This window comes from Lepidochelys olivacea (genome assembly GCF_965140295.1).
Source record: "Lepidochelys olivacea isolate rLepOli2 genome assembly, chromosome: 1".
Taxonomy (NCBI): Eukaryota; Metazoa; Chordata; order Testudines; family Cheloniidae; genus Lepidochelys; species Lepidochelys olivacea.
The window spans coordinates 177,696,839-177,720,077 of NC_140411.1; the positions used below are offsets into that span (position 1 = coordinate 177,696,839).

Sequence of the window (23,239 nt, forward strand, 5' to 3'; positions counted from 1 at the left end):
CCTTGGGCTCCACTGTCAGTGCTGTGAGATTCCTGAAGCCCACCTCACACTGCTGTCTTAACCCTAGCCCCAACCCTTTCCTCCCCACCACCCCCCTTAGCTGCTTAGTTTCCAGCAACTGTAAAAACAAAATAAAAAAAATTAAAATAAAAATCTATATTAATTGTAGAAAAATTGAATTCTGCCAAACCTAAGTATAAACAATCTACAAGTATTAGTTGAAATGTCTGTAAATATTTCTCATAAACAACAATTATGTGACAGCCCTTAGGTGTTTCTCCCCCAAACTTCCACATTTGTTGCTATTATAAAATATTGAGAAAATATGTATCTTGCGTGGTGTCCCTAACCTCTGACTGCCAGAAGCTGGGAATGGGTGACAGGGGATGGACCACTTGATGATTACTTGTTTTGTTCATTCCCTCTGGGGCACCTGGCATTGGCCACTGTCAGATGATCGGATACTGGGCTAGATAGACCTTTGGTCTAACCCAGTATGGCCGTTTTATGTATGTACATGTGTGGACACACTTCCCTCCAACTCTCTCGCGAGGGAAGTCCTCAGCCCTTCTTGCAATTCAAAAGATATATATGTCCCTAGAGCTTCTTACAGCTAGCACAAGATGGCAGTTCCATGGACTCCTTCAACTCTTCCAGTCAAACTCTCACAACCAGAGGTAACTTCCAGTGCCTTTCTTTGGCGGCCAGTGAGATAGGGAGCACATCATCTCTGGATCCAAAAGGATTAGTAAAGTCTCTGAAGACACACACCTCACAGTGGACAACAGCAAACATGATTCAGCTACTGAGTTCTCCAGGCTGTCTCCAGTTTCCCATATTTATAGCTTCCTCCTTGCTGAGATCCAATTGGCTCAGCTTTCAGATGGTGACTAAGGGTGTGTCCTGCCAGGTGGCTTGCCCACAACAAAACTTCCTATATAGTTGAAAACAGTTACTAACCATGCGAACAGAAGAAAAATTGATGTTTTGCAGCAAATTTTGAAGCATTTTTGCACTGCAGTAGACTTTTCAATTTGAATTAGTGCTACAGTACAATATTGTAAAAGGCATTTAAAAATATTTTGAATGAAGCAAAAACTCTTGCCGGACTGGGTGACTGAGTGCCTTAATGTCCATTTAAAAATCCAATACACAAAAGTGTTCATACTGCAGTGATGGAATTCAAAAACAGGAAGTGGAATGAGGTCAGAAAGGAAAAGACATGGAATTATTAATTTTAACCTACCTTGCCCAGCAGACCTTAAACAAAGTGATGACTTTTGGATTTACCATCATCCACACTGCGAAGATATGTAACTGCGTACTCTCTGGATATTTCTAAATGTGAAAAAACCTGATTGTTTGCAGATCTTAAACTAATTTAGTGACTAAATCAGAATCCCACAGCCTTTCATTCAGAATTCAGTGACCTGAAGGCTATTACCACATTATATGCTATTGAAAGTGGTAGCACATCCTCTGGCAGAGATCCTGCAGCATGACAGCACCAAATCAGTGAGTTCTCTTCTCCCTGTTTGATATTTGTCCTCCTCATCTCACACCTATATTGGGCTTAAATCCTGTCTCTTTCCCTGCCATCCAAGTCTCAGCAGCTGGGTGTGACATAGGGAGATTGTATGGAGTTTGGAAAGGAAAGAGATCCAAATCATGCAGTGGAGGATCTCTGCTGCCAGCTCCTCATCCTGCTCAGCGAGGACAGTGGAGAAGCAGAGCTGCAGATCCACCTGACCCATGCCTGCTACTCCTCTGCCATGCCTCTCTAAAACCCTGCTACATAGGGGCCTCTGGGGAGCCCCCAGACAGCTGGCCTCTGCAATGTGCAGCATGGACAAGCCTTATATGGGGGCTTTTCAAATCCTCCCCATAACTCCTCATGCAGACACACAGAACCACCCTCTTGGTTCTATTGCAGCTGAAGCCCAACATGTCCCCCCTGTGCACTTTACTTCTTCCTGTGTTCGTTTCATTAGTGGTCTTTTTCCATCAAGACAGAAGCAGCCATGCATCTAGTCCCAGAAACAATCTCTCCATAACCATTCCCCACCATCCATCTTCTCTCCACAAACTGCCACTTTCTTTTCAGACTCCCAAGCATCTCACTCTCGACATAGTTTTTTACCAGCTTAATTGACACCACACAAGTAATTTTAATCTGTTTAAAGACAACTCATTACATATTGACCTCTCTAACTACAATATGATGCCTAGCCTTTTACCAGTGTGCTTCCTTACTCAAATCTTATTTCAGCACTATAGCTTCACTGCAACACCAACTGGCTTCTTACAGAAACCACTGGGATGGATAAATTGGATCCCTAGAGCCCACTTGATCTCATTAGAATTGGCTGCCTGATGTTTTAGTGAGATTTTGTTAGACACACAGAAGCCTTTAGATGTAGGTGCCCCATTAAATAATCATTCTTATAATCTGGCATAAATGGCTAATGGGAGGAGAGAGGGAGCCAAGTAAAAGTGCAGTTTTACAGGTTACAGGAAAGTAGGAGGATGAATTGTCTACTTGGGATGACCTGAGCTGTTAACTGGTAATAGGACACTGTTGCCCTGAATTTATAACTAACCTGCAAAGCAGCAGAGGCCTAAATAACCCATATTTTTAAGACACATGCCCCCAGATGTTGGCAAAACAAAACCTGTAAGGTAATACATCACCTATTTGTTATATCCAATATAAGAGCCTTTATAGTTCTATATTAAAAGCAGATTTATGAAAAGGTCAGATACTAGGGTAATAAGGGCCACATAAATAGATTACATCACAATAACTACATAGATTTTTTTTAAAAAGTATGATCCCATTTTGGCACAGCAAAACAGAGACTTTTTTTAATCACAATCTTTCTAGCACTAAAAAGATTATGCTCTAAATGCTACTTTTTACTGGTCTTTGAAATTGTTATAGAATAAAAGTTTCATATGCAGAAAGATTCGTCTCCGTACCAAATACATATATAACATAACATTTTTGAAACAGGCCTGTTCTCTGATGCTGCATTCCGTACCAAACCTTTTGTTCTTAACCTTCTAAATGGAGTGGATCAACAGGAAATTCAAAATATCCTTATCCAATTCTATGATTAGGAAACATAATTGTTGAGGGGTGGGAGGGTCAATGCCACTGCAAGATCATTGAAGATATTATAATTATAATGCTATTACAGTTGAAATTAAGATTTCACTTTCATTTTAAACCATTATTGTTAAGAGTTTCTAATAGGGCTGCAAAAAATTACAAAAATAATCACAATTAATCATGAGATTAAAAAATAGCTGTGATTAGTCGCAGTTTTAATTGCGCTTTTTAATAATAATATAATACCAATTTAAATGTATTATATACATATTTGGATGTTTTCCTACATTTTCAAATATATTGATTTCAATTACAACACAGAATACAAAGTGTACATTACTTGCTTTATATTATTTTTATAACAAATATTTGCACTGTACAAAAGATAAAACAAAAGAAATAGTATTTTTCAATTCACCTCATACAAATACTGTAGTGCAATTTCTTTATCGTGAAAGTGCAACTTACAAATGTAATTTTTTTTTGCATAACTGTACTCAAAAACAAAAGAATGTAAAACTTAAGAGCCTACATATTGAAGCATGAAGGGGCATACCTGACACATAAATAGCTTGCAGTACTGGCTACAACACTGCCATGTGAATGTCTGTTCTGACTTTCAGGTGACATTGTAAAGAAGAAGCGGCAGGATTATTTCCTCTAAATTTAAGCAAACTTGTTTGTCTTATCAACTGCCTGAACAAGAAGTAGGACTGAGTAGACTTGTATGAGGTGAATTGAAAAACACTGTTTCTTTTGTTTATCCTTTTTACAGTGCAAATATTTGTAATAAAAAATAATAATACACCTCTACCCCGATATAACGCGGTCCTCAGGAGCCAAAAAATCTTACCGTATTATATGTGAAACCACGTTATATCGAACTTGCTATGGAGGGCCAGATAGGGAACGCTGTGCCTCCCCAAACAGCCTGGCCCCGCCCCCTCTCTGACCCCCACCTACTCCCTGCCCCCTGACTGACCCCTCAGAACCCCCGACCCATCCAACCCTCCCTGTTCCCTGTCCCCTGACCACCCCCAGAGACCCTCTGCCCCTTGTCCAACGCCCCAGCCCTGGCCCGGCCCCCTTAACATGCCGCTCAGAGCAGCGTGTCAGAGCCAGACACGCTGCCACCATAGGTGCTGACTCATGGGTGCTCCGGGGCTGGAGCGCCCACAGAGAAAAATTGGTGGGTGCAGAGCACCCACAAGCAGCTCCCCGCCCCGCCCCAGCTCACCTCCACTCCGCCTCCTCCCCTGAGTGCGCTGCTGCTGCTCCACTTCTCTCCCTCCAGGGCTTGCCTCAAATCAGCTGTTTGGCGTGGCAACCCTGGGAGGGAGGGGGGGGGAATGCGGAGCGGCGGTGCGCTCAGGGGAAGAGGCGGAGCAGAGGTGAGCTGGGGCGGATAGCAGTTGCTCTGCGTGCCCCCCCCCCCACCCCCGGTTACTTGCTGTGGCCCTCCCCATGCCCAAGCCACCCCCCCAGCCCCAGCTCACCTCTACTCCGCCTCAGCCTCCTCCCCTGAGCGTGCCGCCGCTGCTCCGCTTCTCCCCCTCCCTCTCTCCCTCCAAGGCTTGCTGCGAATCAGTTGTTTGGCGCGGCAAGCCTGGGAGAGAGGAGAAGTGGAGCAGCGGCGCGCTTGGGGGAGGAGGTGGAGATGAGTTGGGGCAGGAAGCGGTTCCTCTGCGCCCACCTCCCCCAGTTGCTGCAGCCCACCCCGCGCCCCTGCCCCCGACCCCAGCTCACCTCCGCTCTGCCTCCTCCCCTGAGCGTGCCGCCACTCCTCTTCTCCCCTCTCCCTCCCAGGCTTGCACAAGCCTAGGAGCGAGGGGGGAGGAAGGGAAATGCTTTACCCTGTTATATCCGAATTCACGTTATATCGGGGAAGAGGTGTATAAAGTGAGCATTTGTACACTTTGTATTCTGTGTTATAATTGAAATCAATATATTTTAAAATGTAGAAAAACATCCATAAATATTCATAATACATTTAAATTGGTATTCTATTATTGTTTAACAGTGCAATTAAAACCACGATTAATCATGACTTTTTTAAATCTGGTTAATTTGTTTTGCATTAATCACATACATTAACTGAAATTAATCGACAGCCCAAGTTTCTAATCAATATTGGAAAATAGTCACAAACTTTCCCATGCTAGGCACAAAGGATAAAATTTTCAAAAGTGCCTAAGTCCCACTGAAAGTCAATGAAACTTAAGCACATAAGTCACTTAAATGCTTTTGGAAATTTTATCAAAAGCCTAACTCACCTAGCACTTACCCTCATAAAGATAGTCACTTGCCTTTGAAAAAATACATATATAGTCACACTGAGCAAGTGGAAAAAAACTGGTTATAAAATTTCTCAAAAATTTCTTTTTAGGTTGAAATTTCTCATATTCTTCCCAGGCTCAGCAGCAGCTTTTGTTTGTCTGTGTGAATCTGGGAAGGTGCCATAAAAATCAGCTTTGGCTAATTATAAGTCGTCTGAATAGGTATGAAAAATATTTTCATTTAAGACATTTTTCAGAATCTTTTTTGCATTCATAACTCAAAAACAGCTTTTTAAACATTTCAGATATAGGTGGCAGCTCAGGGATGTGGAATCCTTATTTAATAGCATATGGTCCAGGAATTTACCTTGTTTAAAGAAAACTGGTTTTGAAATAAAGTTTTGGATGTTTAATAACATTATACTGAACCTTCTTTGTGCTGCCTCAGTCCCCAGGGCTACTCAGAATCATGCCCCCTGGCTTTCCCCCTATGCCAGAAAGTGGGAGGATGGGATCAGCTGTGTTATCTTCTTGTCACTAGGGGATTGCCCCACATCTGGAGACTCTTCAGCTAATCTGTTAGTGTGCTTTACTGCTCCTTTCTTCCACCAAAGCAAGGCCAAAGACATGGCCCCCAAATACATATAAGGGTAACTACTTGAGTGCACCGAAGTGAACTTCAGCATACAATTGTCCTAACAACCACAAGTGATTTTATTTAAATTTGCAGACAGAAGAGGGGATCTTTGTAAGTATCAGAAAACAGCTTACATGAGAGTCTTTTACTCATGGTAGACATGGCTCAGTCTGACCCCTTTACTAAAACATTAATCCTCCTTACATTTTAAACTCATTTCCTGCACCTGGTGTCTGACAGCATCTCTTGAAATATATTAAACAAAACTGAAATGCGGCACAACTTAACATTGCGCAATAAAGTTGTTTTTTTCTCTATCTGAAGCATAGCTAAAAGTCTGTAAGGTGATCGGTGGCTTAGGGTGAGAAAGTTATAACTTTATTCTGGTATGTTTAGCCTATGAATCCTAGCAATCTGCTAAATTTAAATCACTGATAAAGTCAGTAATTAAAACTCCAAAGATGAAATGCGGAGGGATGTAATAAATGTATGCTGGGGGTGATATTAAGAGACAAGCCTTGTGCATACTCAGGCACTTGTTATCTCTAAGCTATGAACAATTTTATTATTTTTACAGAATGCACTGACAAAAAAGCAATAAAACAGTATGCATGTTACATTTAAGTGTTTTTCCTCCCAAACTGCCCTTTATAAAGGGAATTAGAGAAAAATCATAGTGTATCTAACTGTTCCATATCTTTACTTTTTCCACTGTATGTTTGGTCATGAAATCACTCTTTTCACATCTTACTCTTTACCTATTTAATCTTTCTTATCTGGTTAAGCTTTTACAACACACTCTTACTTTTACAACACTGACAGCATCTGAGCCCCTCACATACGAATACCATCTTTTAGACATTTGCTTTCTTTTACCCACCCCAAAGCTCCAATCTATTTAATTTTTGCCTGCCATTAGATACACAATTTCCTCTGCCCCCATCTAAATTTCATTTCTTCAAAGCCCAAGATCTCCACACTGAAACACTAGTTCTGATCTTCTAAGCCTCATAATAAGGATACCACTCCACTCCCAAATCTTTGTCTATTTTTCGAATGGAACTCTCACAAACATATTTCTGAGAATTTCAAATGTTTGTAAGAGTTTTCTGGAAGTGTCAAAAAATTATGAGAATGGTAATTATCTCAAGTCATTTTCAAACGGAAGCAACATTGTCAGAATTCCTTCCCAAACACCTGTTCACATGAAATTTCCACCCAATATTATATATTTGAAAAATTATTATAAGCAACATCACTTCTGGAGGAAATTTGCTTGGGCCCAAAAGGTAGATCAGCACCAAACTACCACTGACTTTCAATGGGAAGCCTAACTATTCTTTGTGCCATTGAAAATCTCCCCACAACTTGTCATCTATTGACTCCTCCTGATTTACCGTCAGTACTGAAGTCAATGTAGTTTACACCAGCTGAGGACATGGCCCTATGTGTTTATCATTCTTACCAATACAGCAGAATTAATCCTTATGCTGTGCAAAGCTCTAACCCCACACTAGGGCAGATCAGAGAGAATCATCGGGGCTATTTTTTTTTTGTTGATTTTTGCGGCATTTGAATGGACTGATTCAGTTGTTGTACTACTCCTTAGATATATTAGATTATTTAAACAAGAAATTTCTAAGCAGCTGACTGTGACCAGATCAATATCTCAGAGGAAGTTCTTGATAGCATCTAGCCTTCTTTTGCCAGTATTGTGTCTTTCTTCTAACCTAAAGTTGTTTCTTATAATGCACAGTAATGGAACACATGCAGAAAGAATTAAAACTTTCTAATTTTGTCTTTAGTAATTGGATAATGTTAATGTGGTAATAATAATATTCCCTATACCACATACAGTGAATAGTTAGCAATTACTGCACTCATGTTACCTAGTTCAGAAAAGAAAAGCATGGTTTTAAGATCAAACACACTAAAAGATAACCACCGTTTCCCCAATTGAATGATGAACTAGGGCTGCCAAGCATCTGGTTTTCGACTGGCACACCCAGTCAAAAAGGGACCCTGGCAGCTTCGGTCAGCACCTCTGACCGGGCCGTTAAAAGTCCCAGTCAGCAGTGCAGCGGGGCAAAGGCAGGCATCCTGTCCAGCTCTGCATGGCTCTCAGAAGCGGTGGGCATGTCCCTGCAGTCCCGAGGCAGGGAGGAGCAATCAGGGAAGCTCTATGCGCTGCCCACGCCCACAGGCACCACCCCCACAGCTCCCATTGGCTGGGAATGAGTGAAAGTGAGTGAGGGTGGGGTAGAGTGAGTGACAGAGGAAGGGGGATGGAGTGGGGGTAGGGTTTCGGGGAGGGGGCGGAGAAGCGGTGTTCGTTTTAGTGTGATTAGAAAGTTGGCAACCCTATGATAAGCTTACAACTACTGCATTTTTAGCCAGGTTAACAAAATGGATAGTCCTCTACAAAATCTCTTCTCAGGATACATGACGCAAAGCACAATAATGCCCTATCATTTAGCATACTCCCTAAGAGGCCGCTAACCAATTATAAAATTGGAAGATCGGAATATAGGAATTGCCACACTGGATCAGTTCTGAGGTCAATCCAGTCCAGTATCCTGTATCCAATGATGGTCAGTGCCAGATGCGTTAGAGGAAGAATCCCACCAGTCATCAGATGTGACATAAACTGCCCTCCATGGAAGTCCCTTCCTAATCATCAATAGGAACAGGACTATTCCCATGCTTAAAATTAAGTACGTGCTTATGTACATTGCCAGACTGGGGCCTTTTTGCTTTACATTTAGCTCTGTACAAAACAAATGGAAGGCCCAATCCCTGCCTCTACGCTCTAATGAAATGCTCTATGTAATTTGGTCAACTGCTTCAGACTATGCATCCCATTAACTGTCTAATATACTGTACTTTATAATCTGGGACTTCAAATAATTCCACCTAGCAAAAGACCCATTGAATAAAACACTGCTCATATATGTTCAAAGTGAAGAGTATGTAAAATAATTATCTTTCTTTCTTTTTCTTATACTGCTGTCATTAGGTCCTAAAAAAGAAGAAAGTTGCATCAGTCTCTGGGGAATTGAAAGAAAACAATCCAATCCAGCTTCACTCAATCAATTTCAACTGTATTTGTGTTTTGTTATGTAACTTCACATAGCTCTGTTTTATTATTTAAAATTATGTCAGGAATGTATCAATTCAATTTACAAAATTCCTTATCCCACACAGAGATATCTGCCTGAAATAGTTGAGAGACTCCTCATCTTGAATATTAATCAACACACCAAGATTTACCTAATCTAGTGATGACATAAATATATATATGACTATTAGGTTAATTGTGATTTATAATTCAAAATTAACATTTCAGCAAAATTCTATTAAAATCACATAATCAGGCAGTGTTATTATGGTAACATGAATATACATTTTTCCCCCAGTTGCCTACAGCTGTTAAAAGTCCTTATAAAAATTGTTAACTTTAAACCAACAGGAAAAAAAGTGGCGATACCCTTAGAAACTTTTGACTTGCATACAGATCTAAATAATGTTAGCACAGTGTATGCAGTATTCACTAGACATTTTCTATATTAAGTCTTGACACTGAGTGTGTATATCTAGGTAACATGATATACTTATCTAAGGTAAAATTTGATAGTTGTTAAGGATGGCCACTGTAGCTCAACAATGAGGTTCACTGAGATCTTGAAAATACTTGTTCATTTAACACATACATCAGCAAGGCGTGCTACTGCTGTAGGTTTTGGCAGAACAGAGGAGAAACCCTACATCTGGTAGGTAGTGAGGATACAAAAATCTGTGGCCCACTGAAAATGTATTTTCTATCCAAGAACTATACTATACTGATATTATTTTTTAAGTTCATATTCAATTCTATAACATTCACATTTTTTAAATTAAACAAAGACTCCCCCCACCAGCAGGGGGATGTTTTTGCAGCAGAATTTAGGTCCAGCTAGCTGTGGAGTGCCTAGGGCCTTGTTTTTAAGCTACAGACTAAACCACAAATAATGAGAAACTACTTTGTAATTGAACTAGAAATATTTCATCCACAGACACGCTAACAGCTTGATGTACAATGAATAGACACAAATTTACTAGGTTAATGGGTGACTTGATTATAGGTCTATAAGTACTTATATGGGGAACTACTATTTAATAATGGGCTCTTCCGCTGGTTGGAAGGCATGAGATGCGCTGTCCTGAGGTTGGGGGTTCCACGACCACCACCCCCAAGAGGAGAAGGCGGGTGGTGGTGGTCGGGGACTCTCTCCTCCGGGGGACTGAGTCATCTATCTGCCGCCCTGACCGGGAAAACCGAGAAGTCTGCTGCTTGCCAGGGGCTAAGATTCGTGATGTGACGGAGAGACTGCCGAGACTCATCAAGCCCTCGGATCGCTACCCCTTCCTGCTTCTCCACGTGGGCACCAATGATACTGCCAAGAATGACCTTGAGCGGATCACTGCGGACTATGTGGCTCTAGGAAGAAGAATAAAGGAGTTGGAGGCGCAAGTGGTGTTCTCGTCCATCCTCCCCGTGGAAGGAAAAGGCCTAGGTAGGGAGCGTCGAATCGTGGAAGTCAACGAATGGCTACGCAGATGGTGTCGGAGAGAAGGCTTTGGTTTCTTTGACCATGGGATGGTGTTCCATGAAGGAGGAGTGCTGGGTAGAGACGGGCTCCATCTTACGAAGAGAGGGAAGAGCATCTTTGCCAGCAGGCTGGCTAACCTAGTGAGGAGGGCTTTAAACTAGGTTCACCGGGGGAAGGAGACCAAAGCCCTGAGGTAAGTGGGAAAGCGGGATACCGGGAGGAAGCACAGGCAGGAATGTCTGTGAGGGGAGGGCTCCTGCCTCATACTGGCAATGAGGGGCGATCAACAGGTTATCTCAAGTGCTTATATACAAATGCACAAAGCCTTGGAAACAAGCAGGGAGAACTGGAGGTCCTGGTGATGTCAAGGAACTATGACGTGATCGGAATAACAGAGACTTGGTGGGATAACTCATATGACTGGAGTACTGTCATGGATGGTTATAAACTGTTCAGGAAGGACAGGCAGGGCAGAAAAGGTGGGGGAGTAGCACTGTATGTAAGGGAGCAGTATGACTGCTCAGAGCTCCGGTACGAAACTGCAGAAAAACCTGAGTGTCTCTGGATTAAGTTTAGAAGTGTGTGCAACAAGAGTGATGTAGTGGTGGGAGTCTGCTATAGACCACCGGACCAGGGGGATGAGGTGGATGAGGCTTTCTTCCGGCAGCTCACGGAAGCTACTAGATCGCATGCCCTGATTCTCATGGGTGACTTTAATTTTCCTGATATCTGCTGGGAGAGCAATACAGCGGTGCATAGACAATCCAGGAAGTTTTTGGAAAGCGTAGGGGACAATTTCCTGGCGCAAGTGCTAGAGGAGCCAACTAGGGGGGGTGCTTTTCTTGACCTGCTGCTCACAAACCGGGTAGAATTAGTGGGGGAAGCAAAAGTGGATGGGAATCTGGGAGGCAGTGACCATGAGTTGGTTGAGTTCAGGATCCTGACGCAGGGAACAAAGGTAAGCAGCAGGATACGGACCCTGGACTTCAGGAAAGCAGACTTCGACTCCCTCAGAAAACGGATGGCCAGGATCCCCTGGGGGACTAACTTGAAGGGGAAAGGAGTCCAGGAGAGCTGGCTGTATTTCAAGGAATCCCTGTTGAGGTTACAGGGACAAACCATCCCGATGAGTCGAAAGAATAGTAAATATGGCAGGCGACCAACTTGGCTTAATGGTGAAATCCTAGCGGATCTTAAACATAAAAAAGAAGCTTACAAGAAGTGGAAGGTTGGACATATGACCAGGGAAGAGTATAAAAATATTGCTCGGGCATGTAGGAATGTTATCAGGAGGGCCAAATCGCACCTGGAGCTGCAGCTAGCCAGAGATGTCAAGAGTAACAAGAAGGGTTTCTTCAGGTATGTTGGCAACAAGAAGAAAGCCAAGGAATGTGTGGGCCCCTTACTGAATGAGGGAGGCAACCTAGTGACAGAGGATGTGGAAAAAGCTAATGTACTCAATGCTTTTTTTGCCTCTGTTTTCACTAACAAGGTCAGCTCCCAGACTGCTGCGCTGGGCATCACAAAATGCGGAAGAGATGGCCAGCCCTCTGTGGAGATAGAGGCGGTTAGGGACTATTTAGAAAAGCTGGACGTGCACAAGTCCATGGGGCCGGACGAGTTGCATCCGAGAGTGCTGAAGGAATTGGCGGCTGTGATTGCAGAGCCACTGGCCATTATCTTTGAAAACTCGTGGCGAACCGGGGAAGTCCCGGATGACTGGGAAAAGGCTAATGTAGTGCCAATCTTTAAAAAAGGGAAGAAGGAAGATCCTGGGAACTACAGGCCAGTCAGCCTCACCTCAGTCCCTGGAAAAATCATGGAGCAGGTCCTCAAAGAATCAATCCTGAAGCACTTGCATGAGAGGAAAGTGATCAGGAACAGCCAGCATGGATTCACCAAGGGAAGGTCATGCCTGACTAATCTAATCGCCTTTTATGATGAGATTACTGGTTCTGTGGATGAAGGGAAAGCAGTGGATGTATTGTTTCTTGACTTTAGCAAAGCTTTTGACACGGTCTCCCATAGTATTCTTGTCAGCAAGTTAAGGAAGTATGGGCTGGATGAATGCATTATAAGGTGGGTAGAAAGCTGGCTAAATTGTCGGGCTCAACGGGTAGTGATCAATGGCTCCATGTCTAGTTGGCAGCCGGTATCAAGTGGAGTGCCCCAGGGGTCGGTCCTGGGGCCGGTTTTATTCAATATCTTCATAAATGATCTGGAGGATGGTGTGGATTGCACTCTCAGCAAATTTGCGGATGATACTAAACTGGGAGGAGTGGTAGATACGCTGGAGGGGAGGGATAGGATACAGAAGGACCTAGACAAATTGGAGGATTGGGCCAAAAGGAATCTGATGAGGTTCAATAAGGATAAGTGCAGGGTCCTGCACTTAGGACGGAAGAACCCAATGCACAGCTACAGACTAGGGACCGAATGGCTAGGCAGCAGTTCTGCAGAAAAGGACCTAGGGGTGACAGTGGACGAGAAGCTGGATATGAGTCAGCAGTGTGCCCTTGTTGCCAAGAAGGCCAATGGCATTTTGGGATGTATAAGTAGGGGCATAGCGAGCAGATCGAGGGACGTGATCGTTCCCCTCTATTCGACATTGGTGAGGCCTCATCTGGAGTACTGTGTCCAGTTTTGGGCCCCACACTTCAAGAAGGATGTGGATAAATTGGAGAGAGTCCAGCGAAGGGCAACAAAAATGATTAGGGGACTGGAACACATGAGTTATGAGGAGAGGCTGAGGGAGCTGGGATTGTTTAGCCTGCAGAAGAGAAGAATGAGGGGGGATTTGATAGCTGCTTTCAACTACCTGAAAGGGGGTTCCAAAGAGGATGGCTCTAGACTGTTCTCAATGGTAGCAGATGACAGAACGAGGAGTAATGGTCTCAAGTTGCAGTGGGGGAGGTTTAGATTGGATATTAGGAAAAACTTTTTCACTAAGAGGGTGGTGAAACACTGGAATGCGTTACCTAGGGAGGTGGTAGAATCTCCTTCCTTAGAGGTTTTTAAGGTCAGGCTTGACAAAGCCCTGGCTGGGATGATTTAACTGGGAATTGGTCCTGCTTTGAGCAGGGGGTTGGACTAGATGACCTTCTGGGGTCCCTTCCAACCCTGATATTCTATGATTCTATGATTCTTCAATCTAGCAGAGAAAGGTAAAACATGATCCAATGGCTGGAAGTAGAAGCTACACAAAATCAGACTGGAAGTAAGGTATACATTTATAACAGAGTAATTAACCTTTTAAACAACTTATCAATAATGGATTCTCCATTACTGACAATTATTAAATCAAGATTGGATGTTTTTCTAAAAGAGCTGCTCTAGGAATTATTTTGGGGAAGTTCTGTGGCCTGTGTAATTCAGGAGGTCAGACTAGATGTTCACAGTGGTCCCTTCTACCTTAGAATCTATAAATCATGTTTTTTAAGGCTCGTCTGCAGGTCACAACATTTCAGACAGAATCAGCATAATATCTGGGATAAGATATATAAAGACTTCAAAATAATGTTTCATTACACAAAATCAGTGGCAGAAGAAAATATTTAAGATTTCTGTTACTAAAAGCTACAATAATCCAGGCACTTGGTATTGACTTTGATAAAGTCTAACTTTTTCTGAAAAACCTAAAAAGAGTATTTACATGCTATACTGAACACCTGGAGGAGCCATGTTGGCTGTGATCCTTGGTGAGAGACCATCTCTCACTAGAACTTCTCTAGTCCCTCAAAAGAAAATCTCTAAAGTTTTCCTGAGCAGCAAAAGTCTTGATATTTATTTGTTGATACTTGACTAATAATAATACTTGAGTGAAGGAAGTCTCCACCAATCAACTCCTGTCATTCTTTCCTCTAAAACCATCAACCAAAACAATAAGATTCACCTGCTAATCCATTATTCTTTTGCCACATTATGGCTACATGATCAAAACCATTTATTTTGTGACAGGGCCTTATATAACACAAGAAGATGGGACTACTTATGCAAGTAAACTTAAGACAATGGACAAAAGTAATGTGTTTCAGAATTGGGCCCATAATTAATCCATCTCCTGATTTGGAATTATTTATTATGTTAAATAAATAATAAAAACAACCCTCAGTTATGTTGCTCAGGAAAGCTTTGGTAACAAAAGATTATAAATCTCTGAAAGATTACAGTCTTAAAAAACTGTACTGGGACAACATCAGGCCCCACAAGTACCATAGTAAGCAGTGAGTATATACTTTATACACAGATTCTACCTAATAAAAAGCATATTGGTAATAATCACTTATAATGGAAATGTATCAAGGCAGAACTTCTTTTGTAAATCATAATGTTAAGACTAATAATACTTAGCTGCACATAAATTCTTCTATCGTTTATAGTCGCAAAACCACTGATTAACACATGAAAGGTAAAACTTCAAAACAGAACACTTATCTCAGGTAAAGTCTCTTAATTGTAGTGTAAAATTGCAAGAAAAATAAATATTTCAGATATCCAAAGTAAGCTGTCAATTGCTCTATGCCGCGGTGCCTGTGAAGTCCAAAGCTGCACTGGCGTTTCATTGCTGCCCTTCTGCATTGCAAACTCATCCCTAACTTGTTATGCACTGTCATTCCAGGTGTTCGATTGTCATCCATCAAGGTAACATAAATAAGCAACTCCGCAAGACTGTTCAGAATGTATAGTATACCCTTGCCTTTCAAATGCACAGTGCTTCCTTCATTTTGTTTCCAAAGAGGTCTTATTCCAGGTACTACAAAAGAGAAAAATTAAGGTTTTTTCCAAAATAAGTTTTCAGTATTTTGGAACCATAATATTTCTGGTGATGGGTAACATAGTTTAAAAGGTTTTAAATGGAATTTATATGCAAGTTTGCCTGTTGTACCAGGAGCTACAAACCAATGATCAAGAGATTTATCCTTTCCTATGTTCCATATCTAGCAAATCCAGGTCTAAATAGTAATGATATTGCTCCACGTGAAGCACTCCTCTTGAAGTCAATAGACTTTTTGTGTGTGGACTGAAGGCAGGATTGTGTCAGGATATTGAGAGGGTGATTACAGCTAAGAATTTTTCATCAAGTAACATTTGAAGACACTACTTTACAATGATAGAAAGCAGCAAACAAGCGCACTTCAAAATCGCTTATTCATTAAAAATATTTTTCCAGGCAAACATTCATTCATCCAGATTGCTTAAAATGAGGTATCACTTGCAGAACTATGAAAAATAAACTGGAAACAGAGACTGGCAAGAAAGTTCCCTTGACTATTTTTAAAACTCTCTCAGCTTGTAGTCTAGAGAGAACTTAATTAAATATAATGGAAATTTTCCAAAAGGGGAAAAAATAGGCACTTAAAAGGTGCAATATTCTTTTCTCCTTGAAACTGTCATTACTCTGACAAAATGACTGAATCTTGAGTTATAAATACACAAATACTGGCAAGCTTTCAGTCCTGTTTTTCATCTCCAAACCAAAGGATGAACAACAGTGAGAATACAAGCTTCTTCAAAAGAGCTGAAAAACAAATGCTTGCCAGGCCTTGATTTTCTGGCAAACCCCTCACCACAGCTCTAATTAAGTGCTAATGAACAGAGACTAAGGGTATGTCTACACTTAAAACGCTTCAGTGGCGCAGCTAGAGCACTTCAGCATAGGCACTACCTAGGCCAATGGGACGGGTTCTCCCATTGGCGTAGGTAATTCACCTCTCTGAGAGGTGGTAACAGGGTTCACGGAAGAATTCCTCTGTCAGCCTACCCCTGTCTACACTGGGGGTTAGGTCAGCATAGCTACCTCTCTCAGAGTGTAGATTTTTCCTGAGAGAGGTAGATATGCCATTGTAAGTTTCCAGTGTACACTAGCCCTGACCTTATAGTCATTTTAAACTACTCTCGTAGACTTGTAGAAAAATATTAATTATTAGCTCTTATTCAGTTATTCATGCTCCTATTTGCAAACTGCTGTAAGACAACAATACATTTAAATATAAGACAAGTTCTCTTTGTTGATCAGCTGCATAGTTAATGAAAAACCCACAAGCATCTTTACATAAATAAGTGGCCTGGAAGATGTAAACCCTTTCCAGGACAGAGCAGTGTTCTTATCTCATGGTATGTCTACATGGTAGCTGGAGGTGCAATCTCCAGCTTCAGCAACTGTACCTGCATGAGCTTTGTTTGAGTTAGCGCTCTAACAATAGCAGTGTAACTGCTGTGGCATGGGCGCTTGCCCAGGCTAGCCACCTGAGTACTTACTGAGGGTCTCAGATGGGATTGCACTCAGGCAACTAGCCCATGCTGCCGTTCATGCTGCCGCCAGCTCCGCCACAGCCACACCACTATTTTTCGCATGTTGGCTCGATCAGAGCTCCCATAGGTATGTCTATCCAAACTGGAAATTACACCTCCAGCTGCAGTGTAGCTATACCCTAAATTATGCAGCTAATCCTCATTATACACCTCAGTCGAGAGATTTATGAAAAATCTGAAGATATGCAGCACTCACAAGACAGGATAACATGGACCGTCAAGGTAAATTGCCCAAACTACCGGAACTTGAAGTTCCATATTATCCTGTCATGTGATGCTGCATATCTTCAAATTTTTCAAAAACCTCGACTGAGGTGCATAATGAGGACTAACTGCATAATTGGCTATTTGTGGCTCGAGGGTGGAGTCTCTTTCTCTCTCTCTCTCATGTGTTTTTGGGGGAATAATTCTAATTTTCCAATGCAAAACAAGAACAAATATAAAAAAACCTGATATTTTTCACAAAATGGAATTCTTGTTTTTCCAGACAGCCCTGGAAAATAGGACCAAATCTGGGCATACATGAAGGAAATAATGCTAAATGCTGTAGCCATGAGATCTGATTTTCTCCTAGAATCCAAATCTTAATTCTTGAATACACACAGTGAATCAAATTCAGCCCTGGCATAAGTGCCTGCAACTCCCACTGACTTCAAGGAGCTCACTGCAACTTCTATAAAACTAGATAAGTAAATGAGGATAAAATGATAATGTGAAATTAGTGAACCAGACACTATGCATTTACATTCGGCAACAGATCCACAGCTGTGAACTACTGTAGTTCCATTGCAGTCAAGGGAGCTCTGACAATTTACACTAGCTGAGAATCTGTGTTCTTTTCAGAATGAATTTTGCCAGCTTTCAAAATTAGTATTTAACCTTTTGGAAAATGAAACCTCATGATTAATTGACAAAATCCGAAGGCCACGTTCTCCTTCCAGACAGCCTTTGTGTGTGTGTGTGTGTGTGTGTATCTGGATATCTGTACATTGCGGCCAAGTTCTATGTGGTTCCTCAAATGGCACTTTTGCAGGTGTGAGTATCTAAGGTCAGCAAGTATGTTTCTGATCCAAATCATTTCCCCATCTAATAACAAATCAATGCTAATATATCTCTGAGCAAGGATCCAAAGCTGCATTCACCTCCATGTCTGATGGATCAATAGTCTTCCTATTTCATGCATGGGAAAACTAAGGCACAAGACGGTGATATGACTTTCCCAAGGCCATACATCAGGTCAGTAAGAGTGATGAGAGATTTCAACCCAGTACCTCCTAATATTGTACACTAGCTACAAGACCATTCTTCCCCTTCCTTTAGGTGACTTATTTCCTCTGAGCTCCTGTGTCTTCTCCATTGTTTTCCTTCCCCCAGTGTTTCCATCTTGGCCTATCACCTGGCCCTTCTACCTCCTTTCTCTATTTTTTCCCTCCCTCTACTCTGCCTTAAATTTCTTACTCCTCTGGCACCGTCTCCCTCACACTGTGGCTACTTTGCTGAGAGCAGAACATGCTGCTAATCAGGGCTAGTAGCAGCAGTGCTGACCTCCCATTCCCCTTCCCTGTGTGCTGCACTATGGGGGGAAAGGGAGGAAGCCTTGGTTGCCTACTCATATGCATTAGAGGGAAAATCTTTCTTGTTGCCTGCAGCCCTGCTTATAAATGGCATTTTAGCTGGCATGAGTGAGCACCACTAGGTGCAAATGTGTGAATGTCACTGCAGATGAGTGACATTTGGCAGGTTTTCTTAGACCCCTTTGGACTTAGTTTTATCATGTAAAGAAAAAGTCTATATTCATATTCTGTCTGGTCGAAAAAGGCATGTGTTCCAAAAATACTACTAGTATATCATAGCGGAATTTAAATTATGGTGGAACATGATACTGGCTAGGGTACACACCTGATGATCCACAGAAAACTCTATGATAATTTCATTGAGACAGAAAAGCTAAGAATGAAATCTGTGTGAGATCGATCCAAGAACGATTGCTTCAAATTTCTAAAGCAACTCAGATGTTTATTTTACAATATTTGTAACTAATGTACAGCATCTTGTCTCATTTTACAGAAATCTAAGCCAAGTAAACATTATGAGATAAATATTCCTAAAAAGAAACATGCTGTTAATATGGGGACAATGCCAAAACTATTCTACAGTGTTATTCAGCAGAATTCCTCCTTCCAATGGCTGAAATACAATTGAACCTGAATAGCGAAACCAATTTCAAAACAACCAATGAAAAACTAATTTCATATACAACATCCAACTTTCTCATGTAAATATATTTCTGGACAACATTGATGCTAAGGAAGTGCCTAACATGTCTTGGCATGCCTTCATCCTACTTTTGCTCTTGTGTACAGAAACATGCACCCCCTTCTATTATACAGTCTATTGAGAAAACCAACTCATCTCTGGACTCCAAACACCAGTTCGTCCTACCATTATGGCCTCTCCTTTGGTGCATTCTCTAATTCTGAGAAATCAGGCACTGTCTGCTGCCCTCTTAAAACAAAAAACCCTTCCCTTGCTTCTACACTAGCTGCCATCCTCACTACCATGAAGCCCCTAATAGAATGACAGATTTTAAGGCCACAGGGATCACTATGATCATCTCATCTGATCGTCCACATAACACAAGCCATAGAATTTCACCCAGTGATTCCTACATCAAGCCCGTAACATTTAATTAAGTATATCTTTTAGAAAGACATCCAATCTAGATTTAAAGAAACTGCTTGTGGAAGCAGTTCTCTCTCATCTCTCAAATAGGGTTGTCACCATTCTAATTGCAGGTAACCCCGCCCCTGCCCTGCCTCTTCTCCCCAAGACTTTGCCACTGCTCCGGGTCTTTCCCCTAAAGCCCCGCCCCCATTTCTTGCTCCTCCCCCTCCCTACATCACTTGCTGGATCGTCACAAGGAGCCTGCCTGTAGGTGGTAGGTGACCCCCGCAGAGCACGAGCTGGCATGGGTTAATGACCAGGCACCTCTCCTGCCCCACAGTAACCAGATTTTTGGTTCAGCTGACATTTAGGATTGCCAGGTCCCCTTTTTGACTGGACTTTAAGGTTGAACCAGGGACCTGGCAATCCTAAATGGCACCTGGACACAGAAGCCAAAAACCGGACTGGAAACCCAGATGGATAGCAACCCTACGTCTCAAATCACCTTTCATGTAACAATATACTGCACTAACTCTTATTAGGATTTCAGGTTTTCCGTACTACAGTAAAAGCTAGTTACCATTTAGTTACCCCCCTCTTCCTCTTAGTTAAGTAAGGTTTCTTGTACTACTTCATTCTTTGATGATAATGGAAGCTACAACACTATGGAAATCCTCCTGGACTACCTCCACTGCAGTGCAGACATTTTTTATTCCCTCTTGTCAAAATTCCTCTCCTATTCATCAAACTTATCTCTCTCTCTTTCTATGGCATCTATACTTCTGCAGCAAGATCCCTCTTTTATAGCAACCATTGAATTTTCTGCCTTGACTCGGTTTTCAAATCTCAGCTGAAAACATATTTTCTCCTTCAGGTATTCGTTATTATGTAACACTAACTATATTTTCCTATAGCAATCAGGGATGCAGTTTGTATAAAAAGATGTTAAACCCCACAGAAAAAAGCCCAGTTAAATTGTATACTAGACCCACCCCACAAACAGTTCAAGGTTTGCATTAGGGATGTAAATATTGTTTAAAAAGTTAATCATTTAAATGATTAAAATTATACCGGTTAACCAATTAAAGGGAGAGGGGCTGGGGTTGCTCCAACCAGCCCGGTGCATCTGGGGTGGAGTCGGCCGGCCGGCTGGCATGGGGCAACCAGGACTGGGCTCCCTCTGGTTGGCACAGGGTGGCCGGGGCTGGGATCCCGCCATCCAGCCCGGGGTTGGGGTCCCTCTATCTGGGCTGGGGCTGCTCCAGCCAGCGCGGGGCTGGGACTTGAGACACCAGTCAGAATCAGTGCCCCATTCTACTTGCTGCTGTACAAACCCATATTATAGGAAGACAGTTCCTGTCCCAACAAGCCCTACAGCCAGTTATTCATGACCTTGATTTCAGCGACCAAACTGACTTTGCATAAAAGGTCATGGTTTCTATCACCCCTTTTGTCCACTAATGAGCAAGACCATTACTGTTTTTTTAAACTGGCTCTAAATAAATCCATTCAGCAGAGAATGGAAGCATTATCTGATTTTAAAATGGTTTTGAACCAAGTAATTTTAAAAACATATAATACACCTTATTTCAAAACAAGACTTACTTTTCAGTATTTTAATTGATGTATTCTGCATGCATATTGTTATGTTAGCTGTATATGCAAATAAAATAATGACCACCATAACTTTTTTTTTTTAAATAAAGTCTGACCTTTTCCATTTAGTTTTACTCTGACCAACAGCCAGCATTAACAATAGCATACTCAGTACAAGTATTTCACTACCCATTTTATACTGTACTTTCAGACAGGAATGGCACCTATTTTTCAAGTAGTAAAGGAAAGGCCAGATACCTTTGGAGCCCATCACAAACACAGCTGACCTGGTTTACTGCTGCCACTCTCTAGATACATAAATTAAAACAAACATGACTGGATAAAAAAAGTAAATGTAGTACAATATTGGTAAAATGTCCATCTGCCTAGGTATTTATAATACCCCCATCACCATAGCACTCAAGTTACAAAGTACTATAGTCAGAGAGAGGAGGAAAAAACAAGAACTACTGTGCTTTGCACTGTTGTACACTAGCTGGATGTAGCCTTCAAAAAATGTTACCTTCTAACAGCTTTAGTTTGGTTTCCAGCAGGAATCAGCTCTCTATATTAATATGGTATTTTCAGAGAGACAACCATGAAAAGTGTAACCTGAAATACAACATAGAAGTTGCATATTGACAATACAAGGATGCATTATTTTTTATCACTGCATTTTATTTTATCTGGGGTGGTACTTTTTAAAAAAAAATACAACCAGACACATAATGTAGCTGTTAGCAGACATTCTTTTTATAGTTTACAAATTTTATCAGTATATGGTATACTCTCATCAGCATATATGATAATGCAATGGGAATCAAACAATATACTTTTTATGGATTTAAGCCCGCAAATACATAAGTCTATATTTCACCTGCTAGTATCAGATTAGTCATATGAGTAGAGTTATGCATGCATTAAGCTGTTTGCAGGATTAGGGACAACATTTGTAATACCTTTGTTTGTACAGCACCTGGCACATTTCTGCCACCATGATACGAATAATAATATAAAATACCTTTTTTCATTTGTAAACTCTTAACAATCCATGCACAATTCATTATATTCCCCCAGATGCTGTTCCAGACTTGTCAATATAAAGCCAGACAGCTAATGACTTCACACTCTGTTATCCTTCAAGTAGTTATGATCTGGCCCTGAACATTAACACCAGGCAATATGAAGTTTCCCGTTACACATTTTATTGCTTTGGAATCCATCTTGAAACTTCACCTTAACCTTCTAAGTACTCCATTAATCACATCCTCATGTTTAGCGTTGACACAAGGATTGCATAAATTTAAAGAAAAAAACCTCTATGATTCAATATTTTATAACATCTGAAACAATCTAATCTTTTGTCCCATCTAGTCCTTATTTTATAATTATACTTAGATTAGTTTCTATCAAAATAAATCTTTACTTAATTACAGTGCTTCCAAATCAACCAAAAAACAGCAGCATTTGAACACACCTGAAAATATCTTTGACTACAGTTTTTCTTTCAGGATGGGAAAAATAATTGTATAGTTCTTTAATTTCTGCTGAAGCCTTCAGAAGGTGGTCACAAGGTAGGTTTTAGTACCTTGTCTAAACTTAAAGTATCTTCACTTAAATCACTATCGATAATCCAACAGCAAACTGTAGGTAGCCCCGCTATTCAGTAATCAAGATAAGAAGAAGATACTTTGCATAATTTTCCCCTATGCAAAATGCTATAGAATTTAACAGAAAAATACAAATATTCTGTTTGATTTTTGAACCATACTATATAGATTAATAGAAAATATTACCCTTTCTATAAAATGGTTCAAAAACCCTATAGAAAGGAGAATATTCTCTGTTCAACTTCAAAAGTTTTTAGAGTAATTTCTATAAAATCCTATTACCTCTCCAGTGAACCATTTTGGTTTCACCCATATTAAATTCTCATAGGAAAGTCCTCTCAGTACTACTGAAGGATAGAAATCACCGAAGGCATGAGCAAAGTTAATACCTATATCTAAAAAGACCTATTTAATTTGACAGGAAGGTCAATCAAAACATTTCA

General features: G+C 41.2%; 1 protein-coding gene and 1 long non-coding RNA gene across 2 annotated transcripts in view; one reads left to right on the forward strand and one right to left on the reverse strand.

Annotated features, from left to right (window-relative positions):
• LOC311514300 overlaps positions 1-9,125 on the forward strand; it is a 41,939-nt gene extending 32,814 nt beyond the window's left edge. The window contains exon 4 of the long non-coding RNA XR_014709867.1: positions 9,042-9,125. This is a non-coding gene — a long non-coding RNA (uncharacterized lncRNA). The remainder of the gene's footprint in view (positions 1-9,041) is intronic.
• Positions 1-23,239, reverse strand: part of LOC311514299 (uncharacterized protein) — a 393,040-nt gene that overhangs the window by 249,775 nt on the left and 120,026 nt on the right. The window lies entirely within an intron of this gene.